Here is a 13284-nt window from a genome sequence, read left to right on the forward strand (position 1 = left end):
TGTAGCTCAAAGTACCAGTGTCAGCATGCTTACATGCTGTTGTTTAGCAGGTATAATGTTTAAATCGTTCCCCATTTTACACATAAAAGTCTGTTTAAAAGTGTTTCAGTGGGAGTAATACTGAAAGAAAAAGTTCTGGTTCCTCACAGCAGAACAAGTCAGTCTCCATAAGTCTCCATGTTCAAATGTCCAACTTCACAGCAGAAATAAACATGTTTACAGCCTGGTACAACAAACACTTTTGGTCTCTATAGCTAATTTTCCCGAGGGTGTAGGCCAGAGCCACCGAAGTTTCAGCTTTACAACGGCTCTTCAGAAAGCTGTGGGTGACGTCATGCATACTGCATCCATGTTTCATACTGTCTATGGTCAGCACTAATCACAAATTACAACTGAGGATTCTGGGAACATCACTAGTTTTGGCCATAAACCAAAATGTTTTTTTTTTACAAATGTCACAGAATCACCAAATCAAATTAAACGATGCAAATGATCTGGATTTAAGGGTGATCCATCCAATAGTTATGGAAAGTCATGGGATCACCAAAGTTATGAGGACACATTGTCTGGTAACCAAGAATGTTTGACCAAATTTTGATCCAATTCCATAAACTGTGGGGAATAAAACCCAAACCGTTTGTTGTACCAGGCTGTAAACATGTTTATTTCTGCTGTGAAGTTGGACATTTGAACATGGGGACTCACTTTTGGAGCCAGCCTCAAGTGGACGTTTGAGGAACTGCAGTGTTTGGGACTTCTGCGTTGGCTTCATTTCACAGCCATGGAGTTTAAAGACAAAGACAAAAAAAACACCAAAAAGTCAGCATGCTTCATCCTATGGGGACCATGAACCTGTGTATCAAATTTCATGGCAATCTATCTCCTAGTTGTTGAGATATTTTAGTTTGGATCAGTCAAATTTGCTGATCTTCCTCTCTTAAAAACTCATATAAACACATCCACATGCCCTCCTCCTTTGGGTATTCATTCCACAGAAGTGATGGGCCTTCATCACCAGAATAGATAGTAGAGCAGAGTAATAACATAGGACAGTCTTCATCCGATGTGGTCAGGAGAAGCATGTTCCGTTTCAAACCAGGAGCACGCAAACCAAACTTGTAGACAAGATATGTTCGGCTCATTTCCACAGACACACCATCACTCAAACCGGGATCATTGGGGGAAAGCTTACTCAGCACAGGGTAAGCTAAAATGCTATGTAGAGGGTCAAAAACCATGCCAGAGCTGCATAAACACAAACGCTTATCCCAGTACATATTTGTAGCTTCAACACAAGCCCAAACCAGAGGAGTCAGGAGTCTAGACTTGGCTGGATAGATGAATGCAACAGTATGTGTTATCATGTGTTAGCCACTATGCATTTGATTCAACCACTTCCACTGCGAGCTCCAGAGACATGAATTATGCTTTGTTTGCATTTTCATGAATGGATGCATTTGTGTTCCTCCCGAGGCCGAGCATCACATGTCACGTCACTGCAGGTATGAGGCAGGATGTGAAGGATTTTGCCCCAGCGCACGGTTAAAATTAGAGCTTAGTGCTAAACTCAGAGCTCGGGAAGGAAAGAAAGAAAGAAAGAAAGAAAGAAAGAAAGAAAGAAAAAAGGAGTGTGTTAACCAGGTCTCCGATGAATACGTCTGACAGAGAGAGTAAAATGGGGGAGGAAAGCAGGGACTGCTGGCGGCTGAGACAGGAGGAAATAATTACCCTTCTCTCTGACAATGGAGCCTGATTTACGCCTCTCCAATTAAAGTGTCAGGATGGCCCACCAGAGCAATGCAGGTTTTTCATTGGGCCTCGGATGCATGCTCATCATTGGAGGAGAAGGAAGAAGAAGAAGAAGAATGGGACGAGGTGAGTGAAAGCAAAATAAAGATGAGGCGTAACCTTTACTGTCCCCACGACAGAGCTCCAGCAGTAAATCAAGTTAGGTGGGTGTAAAGGGGTGACAACACCACGCAGGTGAAACGTCGGACAGGAGATGCGGGAGTAGGGGAGCTACGTCTTACAGTAAGTGACGTAAATCCACAAAAAGAAGGAGATGCTGGTGTCAGATCAGAAATACGGACCTGTCACGCAACATCCAGTGCATCTGCAGTGTCTCTGCTGCTACACCATTTGCAGGTGGCAAGACGTACGTGCATGCAATGCTCGTCTCTCGCTTGATTTCTTTTCAGTGCACACAACCTGTCCCCTGTTAGCACTGCAGATGTTTTTCATTTGTCACACTGACGTTAAAAGCGCAGGCCAAGGTCGGGGGAGAAGCCCTGCTGCGACGTTGCCTCATGACGTATGCGCTCGGTAAGATATTGTCTAGTCACAGACACGACTGTAGAGTACTAATGTGCTGTCACCACTGCTGTATTGTTTTAGTTTGGTTCACTGCTCATGGATCTTTTATGGTTTTGCTCTTTCCTGTGAGCTCAAGGCTGCGAGAAATGCGACTTGACACAGGAAATCCACGTATTTCCTATCGAAGCTGAAAGCTCGCCAGTCAGTTTCACTATGACCAGAGTGTTCTCATGTGGTGCATGTTTATTCGTTTTCCACTGAATGCTTTTCTCCTTATTTCTGTCCTAATAGTTAAAAATGCCCATCATAATTTCCCCCAGAACACAAAGCCATCTTTAGAGTGACACAGAACAGAAAAATATTTCCATTTAAGGAGTTGGAATTTAGAGGTTTTTCTTGAGAAAGGTCCCTGTCAGACATGTTTATTAAATAAAACTACTCACTTTGATTTTGTCTGATAGTTTTCCACAAAAAGAAAAACCCAAAAATCAAAGAATAAGCCAATATTTTTAAGTCTGAAATATGTTTGTCACAAGTCTAACAGAGTTTCATGAGGTTATCTTGTACAGTAATGAAATTTTCCAGTTAATCCCTGAGGTTATCTTGTACAGTAATGAAATTTTCCAGTTAATCCCTGACCAATTAAACATGTAAAGCGAGCAGTCTAACGCCAAAACATCCCAATTAGCATGTTGATTGCTTGATTGCTGAAATATCAAGGAGACAGACAGCGTGTCATTTCCCAGCTCGCTGCCTGATTAAACCTCGAACTGTTGCTATTCTGGGAATAAAAACCAGATCTGGTTTTACATATGCTCATTCCATCTGTGCAGCCGGGGCATACTTGCGGCTGACACTTCTGTAAGCCAGTCAAAGTGAAGAAAGACAAAAAAAAAAGAGAGAGGGAGGTAGAGATGTGAATAATGGGATCGCTAATGAACTGCTGGGCACCAAAGGGCAGATCTGATAAATTCTAAACAGAAATAGGCGCCGTCCTTCACTTTCAACAGCTCGTTCTCTGAGAGATTAATCGAGAGGTTTAGTCACCCCTGCAAAAAGGAGGTGAGGAATTTTGCCAGAGTCACGCTCGGTGTCACAATAGCTTGAGGGAAATCTCGCAGCACCTCTTTCTTAGCGTCTGAAGTCATCAGCTGGAATCCATACATTACTGTTAAAGTACAGTGCATCGTATTGGTGGAGTCAGCGCGGCTGAGGTTGTCTCTGCTCTGTAATATGGAGCGACTGGAGGCTGAAAAGTGAGCTGGAGTGTGACTTTGCCAGAGAGGGTCATTTCCATAAGAGAAGGGCATCAGCGGTGCACAATCTCGCCCTGCAGATGCAGCACAGAGAGACGAGGGGATGAGGTGAGGTGAAAACGGAGACGAGACAAGCCGGTGATGAGCTGCAGGAAGGAAACGATTAGTGAAGTCATTACGGCGATTACTAATGTTCTAATGAGTCTCGTATCTCTGCGAGCTGAAACACAACCAGTCCCACATGTCGTCACTTTGCCGTAACCCGGTTGATGAGGACGTCAGTTTGCATTTCTGAGTGGCTTGGAGCATCAACAGCAACAACAGTGGTGGTGGTGGTCAGAGCTAAATACACATCGTACAAAGCCACAATTGCTTAAACAAAAAGGAAAAAGAAACAAAGAAAATCTTGCTCAGTCAAACATCAGCTTTCAATCACTGATGGTCAAAACCACTTACACCTGCAAAATCAGTTAGCAACATTAAATTTCTTTCTCCTGAACTTTAAACAGTAACTCTACAAGATTATATTCAGGATGGAGTTACTGTTTGTGCTGGAAGGAAAACCAGAATACAAAGAAAAGAAGCGACCGCTTTCCCCCTCTCCCCGCTCAGTCCCACTTGGTACAGTCCTGACCAACTGTGGGTTGACCAGCTGAGATATGAGCTGATCTATCTACCCTCGGCATGCTTATCCAGCTTCAAAGCCTTTAGCTGGTCCAGTGATTTACTAGGTTAGGTGCATGAGCATCATCGGCCATATCAGTAACTGTCTTTCGCAAGGATATGAACTCTGCCGTCTTTATTTTGTGCTTTACCCTGTGCCACACTGCTCCAACATGATGCATGTTCACAGAAAATATCCAATCAATGACCATGTCCCATTTTTAAAGAGTAGTTTTCAGGTTGACATGCTGACATTCCTGTTGTGAACCTTCTCATTCCTCTGCTTTTAGGTATTATGTCACTGTCACTATCTCACACTGGGTTTGCTGTAGACCGGAGAATGGTGAGATAATGGGGTCTTGATTTGATTTGACTGTAATTAAATATATATGTAAAAAAGAGCATGATGCGGCTGTGTTTAGTGAAATGAAAGAGCACATCTTTGCATGATTTTGTGCTATTTTTGACCACGATGGCTGGTGTGGAGCCCATCTGTCCCTACTTTACCTGACACATTATACTAATGATTTCTCTCATGTGTGTCTCCACTCCCATCACTGCACATCATTTCCTGTCCTGCACACTTCCATCTCAGTGGGTGGGGGGACACAATAAATCAAATTAAAACTTCTTTACTCGAGGCAATAACTTCCACGGGGGAGCTAATGGAATCTGGTTATGATTTACCCCACTTCCTGCTTCTTGTGTAGCTGCTGTACCTCAGGTGATACTGAGCGCCGCAGTAGGGTTGTGATCTTAATAGATTTAATCGAGAACACCATCCACATCCACATGTTTATTAGTCTGTCCAATAAACTTAATGAACTTACGCATAAAACAAACCACTGTTACAGTACTTGTGGTTTTCAAAGGCAGCTTTACAAGCTGCGCGTTGGATTTATATGTTGTTTACTAGTTTGTGTGCTCTTTTCCAGATATACATAAGCTCCATATGAGGACAGAGCTGTGCTCTGCGACGATCATTTCTCTGTACGTGCTTCTCATTTCCCGATAGAGACATTAAAATTCCATAAATCATACTGATCTACTGGTCTTAAGGGATCTGCAAAAGATGACTTCCAAAAGATTACATCCAACCTCTTGAGCTGAGGTTTCCTCTCATTCTGTAGATATGACAATGACACATCTGTTTGTTTCAAGGCTTTTTGACCTTTTTTTATATTTTTATTTGTTTTGTTTTTTTAATTGCCCAGCTCCGGTTCTGGCATAACACCAGCTCCACTCCCCGTCAGCATTTCCCCGAGACCTTTGCTGGGGGGAACCTTATCTTCCAAAACAGTGTGAGGTATATATTTAGATTGTGATAGTGTGAAGAGTGTTCACTGTTAAATACAAGAGAAGGCTGCTAAACCGAACCCCTTTTTAATGAGACAACATGAATAAAAACATGAAACACTAGAGATTTCATTTTGTCAAAATGGCTTTTTGAACGCCTGGACAATATTCAATAGCACAACAACAGGCCCGGATTGGATTTTTAGGGATTTTTTGAAATCATGTAATGAGAAGATTAATGCTGTGTATGTAGATATTTGGCTCTAGATGAAGCTGATCACTTTGGGATTACACAATGAGATAACTGGCCCCAGAGACTCTCAGCTTGGAACGAGTTTTTGGATTCAGGCGAATGACAGCTGCTGGGAGGAGAATCCTGGAAGCAGATCCCGGAATAATGGCCTTGCTGGAGGGTGGAGAGGTTGTTCAAATGAGAGGTTTCCCATCTGGACTGTATAGTTGGGGATGGCATGTTGGAAGGTCTAGGTGACCAGAGAAATTAGGTGTTTGGAAGGATGATAGTGTTGGATACCATTCAGGTGGTTGAATATCTTAAGAGATACTGACTCTTTGAAGTGATGAGTCGGTATGAGGATGAGGTTTGAGACATGAGATTGGAGTACAGAGAAGAAGGCAAAAGCGTTGCACCAATGAAAGCTTTGAAGAAAGTTGTCTGCCAATTGAAATGGAAATTTGGCACAGCAAGTATGAAACACAGGGTGAGTAGGCATGCTGAGACAACTACAGTGTAGTCCAGATTGTCACTCGAAGAAGCTTGTTCCTGCCAGGTAATCTTGGAAGAAGATTGTAGTACGCCTGGAGATCATGGGGACGGCATATGTTCTGGAGGACGCAGCAAGCAGCAAGTCTTTGGAGAGGAACGGCGTGTCGATGTCTCAATATAAATCCTTAAAAGCATTACAAGGCAGCCTGCTAACAGGACAGTTTGGGCTGAGTGATGGTGGAGAGGGTAGAGATAGTCTAGATTGGTGGGATTAAGGTGATTAAGTCTTTTGACGAAAGCAAGAAGATGACACAATTTAGGATACCAAAGGATAGAAAAGAGGAAGTCTTGACTTGTTGAAAAGAGGCAGGTATACTGCGGAGCTTAAGGTCAGTTACCCTAATTTTGAACACCTGGTCTATCTATGACAATCACGTTGATGTGTTCATCCAGATTGTCAAGTCAAGTTTGAAGAGATGTCTTCTTTGATGTAGGAGAAGACATTTTGGTCTTTCGGGCCGACAAATCAAAGGAATTCTTTGGAATTCTGGTCTGGCAATGTTTTCCTTAAGATTGGCTTAGTAAGAAACAACTGCCGTTTAATGAGGCAGATTGACATTAGGAGTTATGTGTACTATGTGTGTACTCAAAGTTGAACATTCGATAAAACCGCAGCACAAATGAATTTGCATTCCTCTTGATTTCAATATACTAATAGGTTGCCAAAAAGATCTCACTCCATACATGTTATGCAACCTTCAACCTGACTGAATTGACTTGCATTTGGATCAGCTTCTCTTTTACAGGAGTTACTGATTGTTCCGACTTTTGTGTGTGTTGCAAAACAGAATAGAAGATGGAATGGAAGCAGAAAAGGGAGTCATGGCAATGTTGTGTTTAAAAAATGATAGAAAATGATCAATGTGTGGAATGATAAAGTTAGTATCTCCAGCAGATTTGGCTTACAACTCCTACCTGATTATCTCCCAAGTGAGGAAGTAAGCCAGCAAGGAAGCTCATTCCATCCAATTTACTCCATTACAACAACAGTACATCTCCAAAAATCCACCAAGGGGCTCGACGACAGAATGATTCAGGTATTTAAGAGGCAGGGTGTGCTCATGTTTGTGATCCAAGCCGATTAGAAAAGATTGATTATACATGTGTTTCTGGGAGGAAATGTTTGTTTCTAAGTGTGGGGTGGCGTTATTTCCAAATCTATGAAGTCATTTAATTCTCTTTTCCTTCCATGCTCCGTATAGAGAAAGACTGCCATTCACAGTGCGAACACACAGCCACTCACAGCAGATGCTATGAGCTTAATAAGTTATTTTAATGACGAGCACGCCGGAGAGACAAAGAAAGACTTGAAGATTGAGCAGTATAAGATGGTACATTATGCTAGACACAAAACGCTTCCACCCGTCCTGCTACATTCAAATTCAACATCGTCATGACGGAAGAAAATCCATTTTGGCCTGTCAGCTACAGCTCATTAACTTGCCATGCCAGCTTCCATCTCGTTACTGTGCCTTCTGCCGCATTTTATTGAATTCCATCTCTCATTTCCCCGAACTGTCACTGTGTCCATCTTTCTTTCATTTATTTTTTTTACAATAAAAACACTCCTTACAACAATTGTCTTGGTATCAAGCGCAATTCACAAGGTAGGAAAAAACCCCCAAAAGAAAAACACAGTGATGTAAATCTTATCATCAACTAATACGTGCCTAACTGTTTGACCCTCCAAAAGCAGCTTTGATCAACTGATAGGAAAGTTGTTTTACTCCCAGCTGATTTTTCTGTCAGGAACATGTTGGTTTAACCTCCAGTTAAAGAGTGTGGCTGATTTGGCTTGTGAATACCAAGACTTGGATAAGATCTACAGTGATTACTTTGACAGTAAACACCGTCTGTGATTGATACTGATGAGATACTACATTATCAATTAGAGACAATCCTCAAAAGGAAAAGAAAAGGCCTGTTGCAGCATGCACATTCCACCTGGGTGCCATTTATCCCAATTTATATGACTTCAGTGAATAGTTGAGGATGGAGACAGAGATAAAAAATTATGCTCCAGGGTGGACTGAAATTTGTTTTATCTTCGTCATCTGAGTTCCTGCAATTTGACTGTCGCTGTGGATCACTGCTGTGACTTCAGATCTTCTTGCAGCTCCTCTGCAGGAATTTCAATCAGGTGGAGAGGGGATTCTCCACAGGGATTTTTCTTCTCAATCGGCTCAGAGCAACAAGGTCACTCAATAGTTGCCATTATGTTCAATGCGCTTGATGGCGATATATATTCTGTGGGCGTTCCTAGCTTTAAGGAGATCATGTCAGTGTCAGTTGTGAACAGTCATGATTGTCCGATTGAGCCTTCATTTAAGGTCAGAGGTCACCCGTCTATCAGAGTCCTGGTGTCAATCACAGATTGACCTCTCTGACCGGGTTGGGAAATGGAGAAGATGCAGATTTTCTGCTGTCGCCGCAACCCCTGTCCACAAGTCAAAACACAGTGACCGTTAAAGGGATAGTTCAGGTACTTTGAAGTGGGGTTGTATGAGGTTCTTATACATAGTTGGCTCCACACATCCAGATTTATTTCATTTTCAAACTTGCTGTTGCTGACTCAAGTGACATATTTTAAGGCTGCTTATCATCTTTAGTTCCTTCTGGAGCCACAAAAAGCTTAATAAAACTGTTTTTACATACGCTTGAGAACTGCGAAAATTAACCTTGTTAACTAAAATTTCTCTCTACCTCTACATTAGTTTGCACAAATGAAAGTCATAGTAGCTGGAGTAACTCACAGCTCCTAAGCTGACATGTTCACTTACACCCTGGAAATCTCAACAACTCCAATTAAACAGTGCTTTATAACTTATAACTGAAATACTGATTCATATTTAAACACAGTGACACCTATACCATAACAGTCCAACCTAAACATGTCATCCAGTCCATTTAAAATATTAAAAATCTATATTTAGTGGGGCATATTGATTAAAGCACCAACTTAATTTGACTGCACAGGGTCTTAATCATGGTGGGAATAACTGTGAGTCATTGTTTTAACCAATATGTCCAGCTAGATAAAGGCTTCTCTCCTTGTTCAGCTTAAGAGTTCCTGGGAGGCTCTGTTCTATGACCACCACCACCATGAGAGTATATGGAAGTGTGGCATTAAAGATAGCCAAACACAAAGTAACAGTGTACACACCGTCTTTAAGTTAAAGTGAGCTAGCGTCATTCATCTTGGACAATGTAAACACCTGAAGCTCCCTAAAGGCTCCTTTTCACAATCATTTTAAACACCCGCAGACAGCTAAATGGGACACTTTGCAACAATCGTGGCATTGTTTGAAGTGTAAAGATGGATTGATACGTTATGCATCAGCGGGCAAAAGTAAACCCTTTAATGTATTGTCATTTTCAGCTATCTATCAATGCATCTTATCAAGATTCTTTTGAAAGTTCAAAGGTAAGTACTGCCTGACTCAGAGTGGCTAAAACTTGAAGGATATACAACCTCATTAAGCTGAGAGCCGGGGCTCTCTCTCGAAGCACACGGCTCAACTGCCATCAATTCATATACATCAGGAGATTGTTCGGATTCACGGAAGCAGCAGCCCCCACACGCTACCTGCATTATGAACAGATGTGCCAGGAGCTGCAGCCCCTGATCCAGCAACGCATGACGAATGGCTAAATTTCACCCAAGGCCAAGGGTCAAGTCGTATCCCTTACGCGACCCTGGCATTAGACACAGATGCATGATGTCAGTTTCCATGTGTTGGTGACTGCAGACTCTTTGACACACATCAGACTTCCCCTTGGAGCTGCAATCCCGGTAACCACTCGCCATGAACCGTGAACCTTCGGTTCCCAGATATCCACCTTAAATTATTTAGTCCCAGAGGAGCTGCATGCTCTCTTCCATTCACCTTCACCCGTCATTCCCTTCTACCAACCAGTCCCCAGACACCCAACAAAGCCATTCACCTGTGGAAGGAAGCAGATAGTACAAGAAGAGGTTCAAATTATGTCTCAACTTGTAGGTCATGGTATATCCTGGCCTTGTAACTCCTGCCGCTCTTTTTTTTTTATTTATTTACTGAACACTACACAGACCTGCCCCTTTGTGAATACACCCTATCACACACTATCAACAGTTACCCTCTTTTCACAGTAAAATAGAAGAACTAACACGGTTTGCTCCAGCTTTAAGGATGAATGCAACTTTGTATTGAGCAGATGTTGATTTTAACAATGTGTTATCTGTGTAATTACTGAAAAAGCTGATTTCATGCAGCGTTTTTTACACAGCGAGGCTTCGCTCTAAACAAAAACTCTTGCCAAAGATACTGTTTTTGCAGAAATTGTGGCTTGTTTTCCATTTCATTGCAATATTTTGGTTTTGCTTTTCCCCACCAGCTGACTCCTTCAGGATCCTCCAACCATTTCAAGTTTTCAGAGTGCTTCTACCAACTAATTCTTTGCATGTGTTTCTAGTTTCACTTTTTATGGACTTGCATGATTAATAACATCATGACTTAATCTCATGACCTTATGACTGTTTCAATAAATTCATAAACTCAGCATAGTTTTCTAAATATTACACAGGGCTTAGGGTCATGTCCCCATAATGTATAAATTCATGTGAAACAAAGGCCCATTTGTCATATAGCAATATAGCAGGAACAAGGAGGATATATATATATATATATATATATATATAATTGGGGCTTGTGTAAACTTCCTGCTGTTTTATATGCTTCCTGAGGTCAGGGTTCAACTGACGAGTATGACCAATCACAAGATAAATCAACGTCTGAAAGCATTTTGTCATCGGCACACTAGAATTCGATTAGCTTTAATTCATTGTAAAGAGCCTGGATTGGACCTGTTCTTACTCATCTTGATGGATGATGTTTTAAACAGAGAGCTTACATATACACTCTGCAGACACTGCATTAGCTGAAAGTGCTGAAATGTAACACTTGTCTTGAATTACATCACAAATGAATTAGGGTTAGCAGGTTAGCATTTTCTTTCAGGTTAAAAGTGTGCAAATTGTATAAAAAGACAATTGTTTTCTAACATGTCCAGCATAAAAACTTGTCAGTGTTAATCAACTTGTTTCCTTGGTGGCCAAAAAATGTATTAAAGCAGTTTTAACATGAGTGTTTTATGCCGGGGTTGCAGTTGGAAGGGCAATGTTCTTTGGTCCACCACCACTTTGGTCCAAATTGAAATATCTCAACAATTATCTGATGGATTGGCATTAAATTTTCTACAAATATCCATCATGTCCAGTCTATCTATCCACCTAACTTCGGTGATCCCTTGACTTTTCATCCAGAGGTACTGATAGTTCAAAGGTTTCTCCTATTCATTAGAATATCTCCACATCTAATGGATGAATTCAAATGGACATCACATGACATTCATGTTCCCTCAGAATTGTAAAAACTTTGGCAGTCCTCTGAGTGTTCATCTTATTCAGCTAATGGACAGTATAAAACATGGACGTCATGTCTGTGAAGTCACCCATAGGTTTTCAAAGAGCTGTTGTAAAGATCAGAGTGTGGTGGCTCTGGCCCCTGACATCCCGGCAATCCTACCTCTGACGCCTCCTTGTTAATCTAAAAATGGACAAAGACGTGGATCGTGGGTGGACCTGAGGTGGCCTGAATGGTGCTTAAACAAGCCATCTGTAATGACGCCTACCTGTCAAACAAAACATGTTACCTTTGTGAACATGCAAGCATACTTACGTTAGCTCAAAGCAAAGCTGTTGTACTTGTCGATACCTGTACATGCTTTAATTTACATTTTCCTTTCTCTACTTCCTCTTTTTTAATGAAGTAACAAACTATAGGATGTGCTGATTGCACTGAAAGCAGTCATGCAGGTGGATGACATGCTTTATTAACATGGCGTATAACTTCTGTGGCCATTATTTATTTCATGCTTACATTTCAATCTGGGGGTTCTCTAAAGACCAAACCAATCAAACCCTGAGTGACACACTGATTGAGGTTCAGGCAGTTTAATCAATGTGCTCAAGATTAGTAGTAAGTGTCATCTGAATAACTGCTATCTTTAATTACCATTACTGCTTTGCTTGCTGGAGCAAGGTGGTGCTTTTAATTAAGCATCTTAACTCGAATGCTGATCCAATTTCCAAGACTATTTGCTCCCTATTAGCAGTATTTCGTGGTACCTTTTAAAGAAGTCACATGCAATCTTTCAAGAAAATTAGAAATCCAACAACAAGATCTGCAGTATCACTTTGACTTTAGGCCATTTTTCTCATTACAGCCAAGGATTCAGTTGTTTCCTCTGACAGCGTGAAGGTAATGCAGCATTTTTAGCAGCCGAGTATAACCGTTGGAAATCAAATTTTCCACTTCTCTTATCAGTTCTGTTTTGAATCACTCACACCGCTGAGTGAAGTACTTTCTAGGCTTGAAAATGGAGAGAAGATTGTATTATAGAAGAATATAGCCATGACTTCATTCTCATATGGGGGGGCTGCTGCTGTGTCCAAGGTTAGCTCTGCCTCGTCATAAGGAAGAGGCTCATTACTGCAAACAATCAGGCCGTCATGAGGATTATAAACATATGGGAACAAGAGGCATAATTAAGCTATCAGTTGGAACTTGGAGGATGTTCAAAAATTTGGAACAAACAAACACGCCCATATGCCCATATATCAACCGTCAGTTTTTTAATTTGGTTGCTTGCCAATGTGAAGCCAAATCATGAAGGTATGGCAATCACTCACAAGTCCTCATTCTGACCTGCGCCTCCCCTTTTTCTATATCACGTTGAGTTGTTTGTCGTTTTGTCTGCCACACAACAATTCAATTACTGTGACCTGCCACTCCCCATTTTCTTGATTACTTGACCCCCCAACGGTCCAGATCAATAATCAAACCCAGTGCTCGTCTGCAGACCAAAAGAAATGCCCAGCCCAACCCCCACGAAGAGACTCAGACTTTGAGTAAAAGGGGAGGAGGGTAG

The 13284-nt window shown here is 41.6% G+C and overlaps 1 protein-coding gene across 1 annotated transcript in view; it reads right to left on the reverse strand.

Moving 5' to 3' along the window:
- sema3c (sema domain, immunoglobulin domain (Ig), short basic domain, secreted, (semaphorin) 3C) overlaps nucleotides 1-13284 on the reverse strand; it is a 73632-nt gene that overhangs the window by 41438 nt on the left and 18910 nt on the right. The gene's annotated exons all lie outside the window — the stretch shown is intronic.

The sequence above is a fragment of the Larimichthys crocea genome, chromosome XX, assembly GCF_000972845.2.
Source record: "Larimichthys crocea isolate SSNF chromosome XX, L_crocea_2.0, whole genome shotgun sequence".
Taxonomy (NCBI): Eukaryota; Metazoa; Chordata; class Actinopteri; family Sciaenidae; genus Larimichthys; species Larimichthys crocea.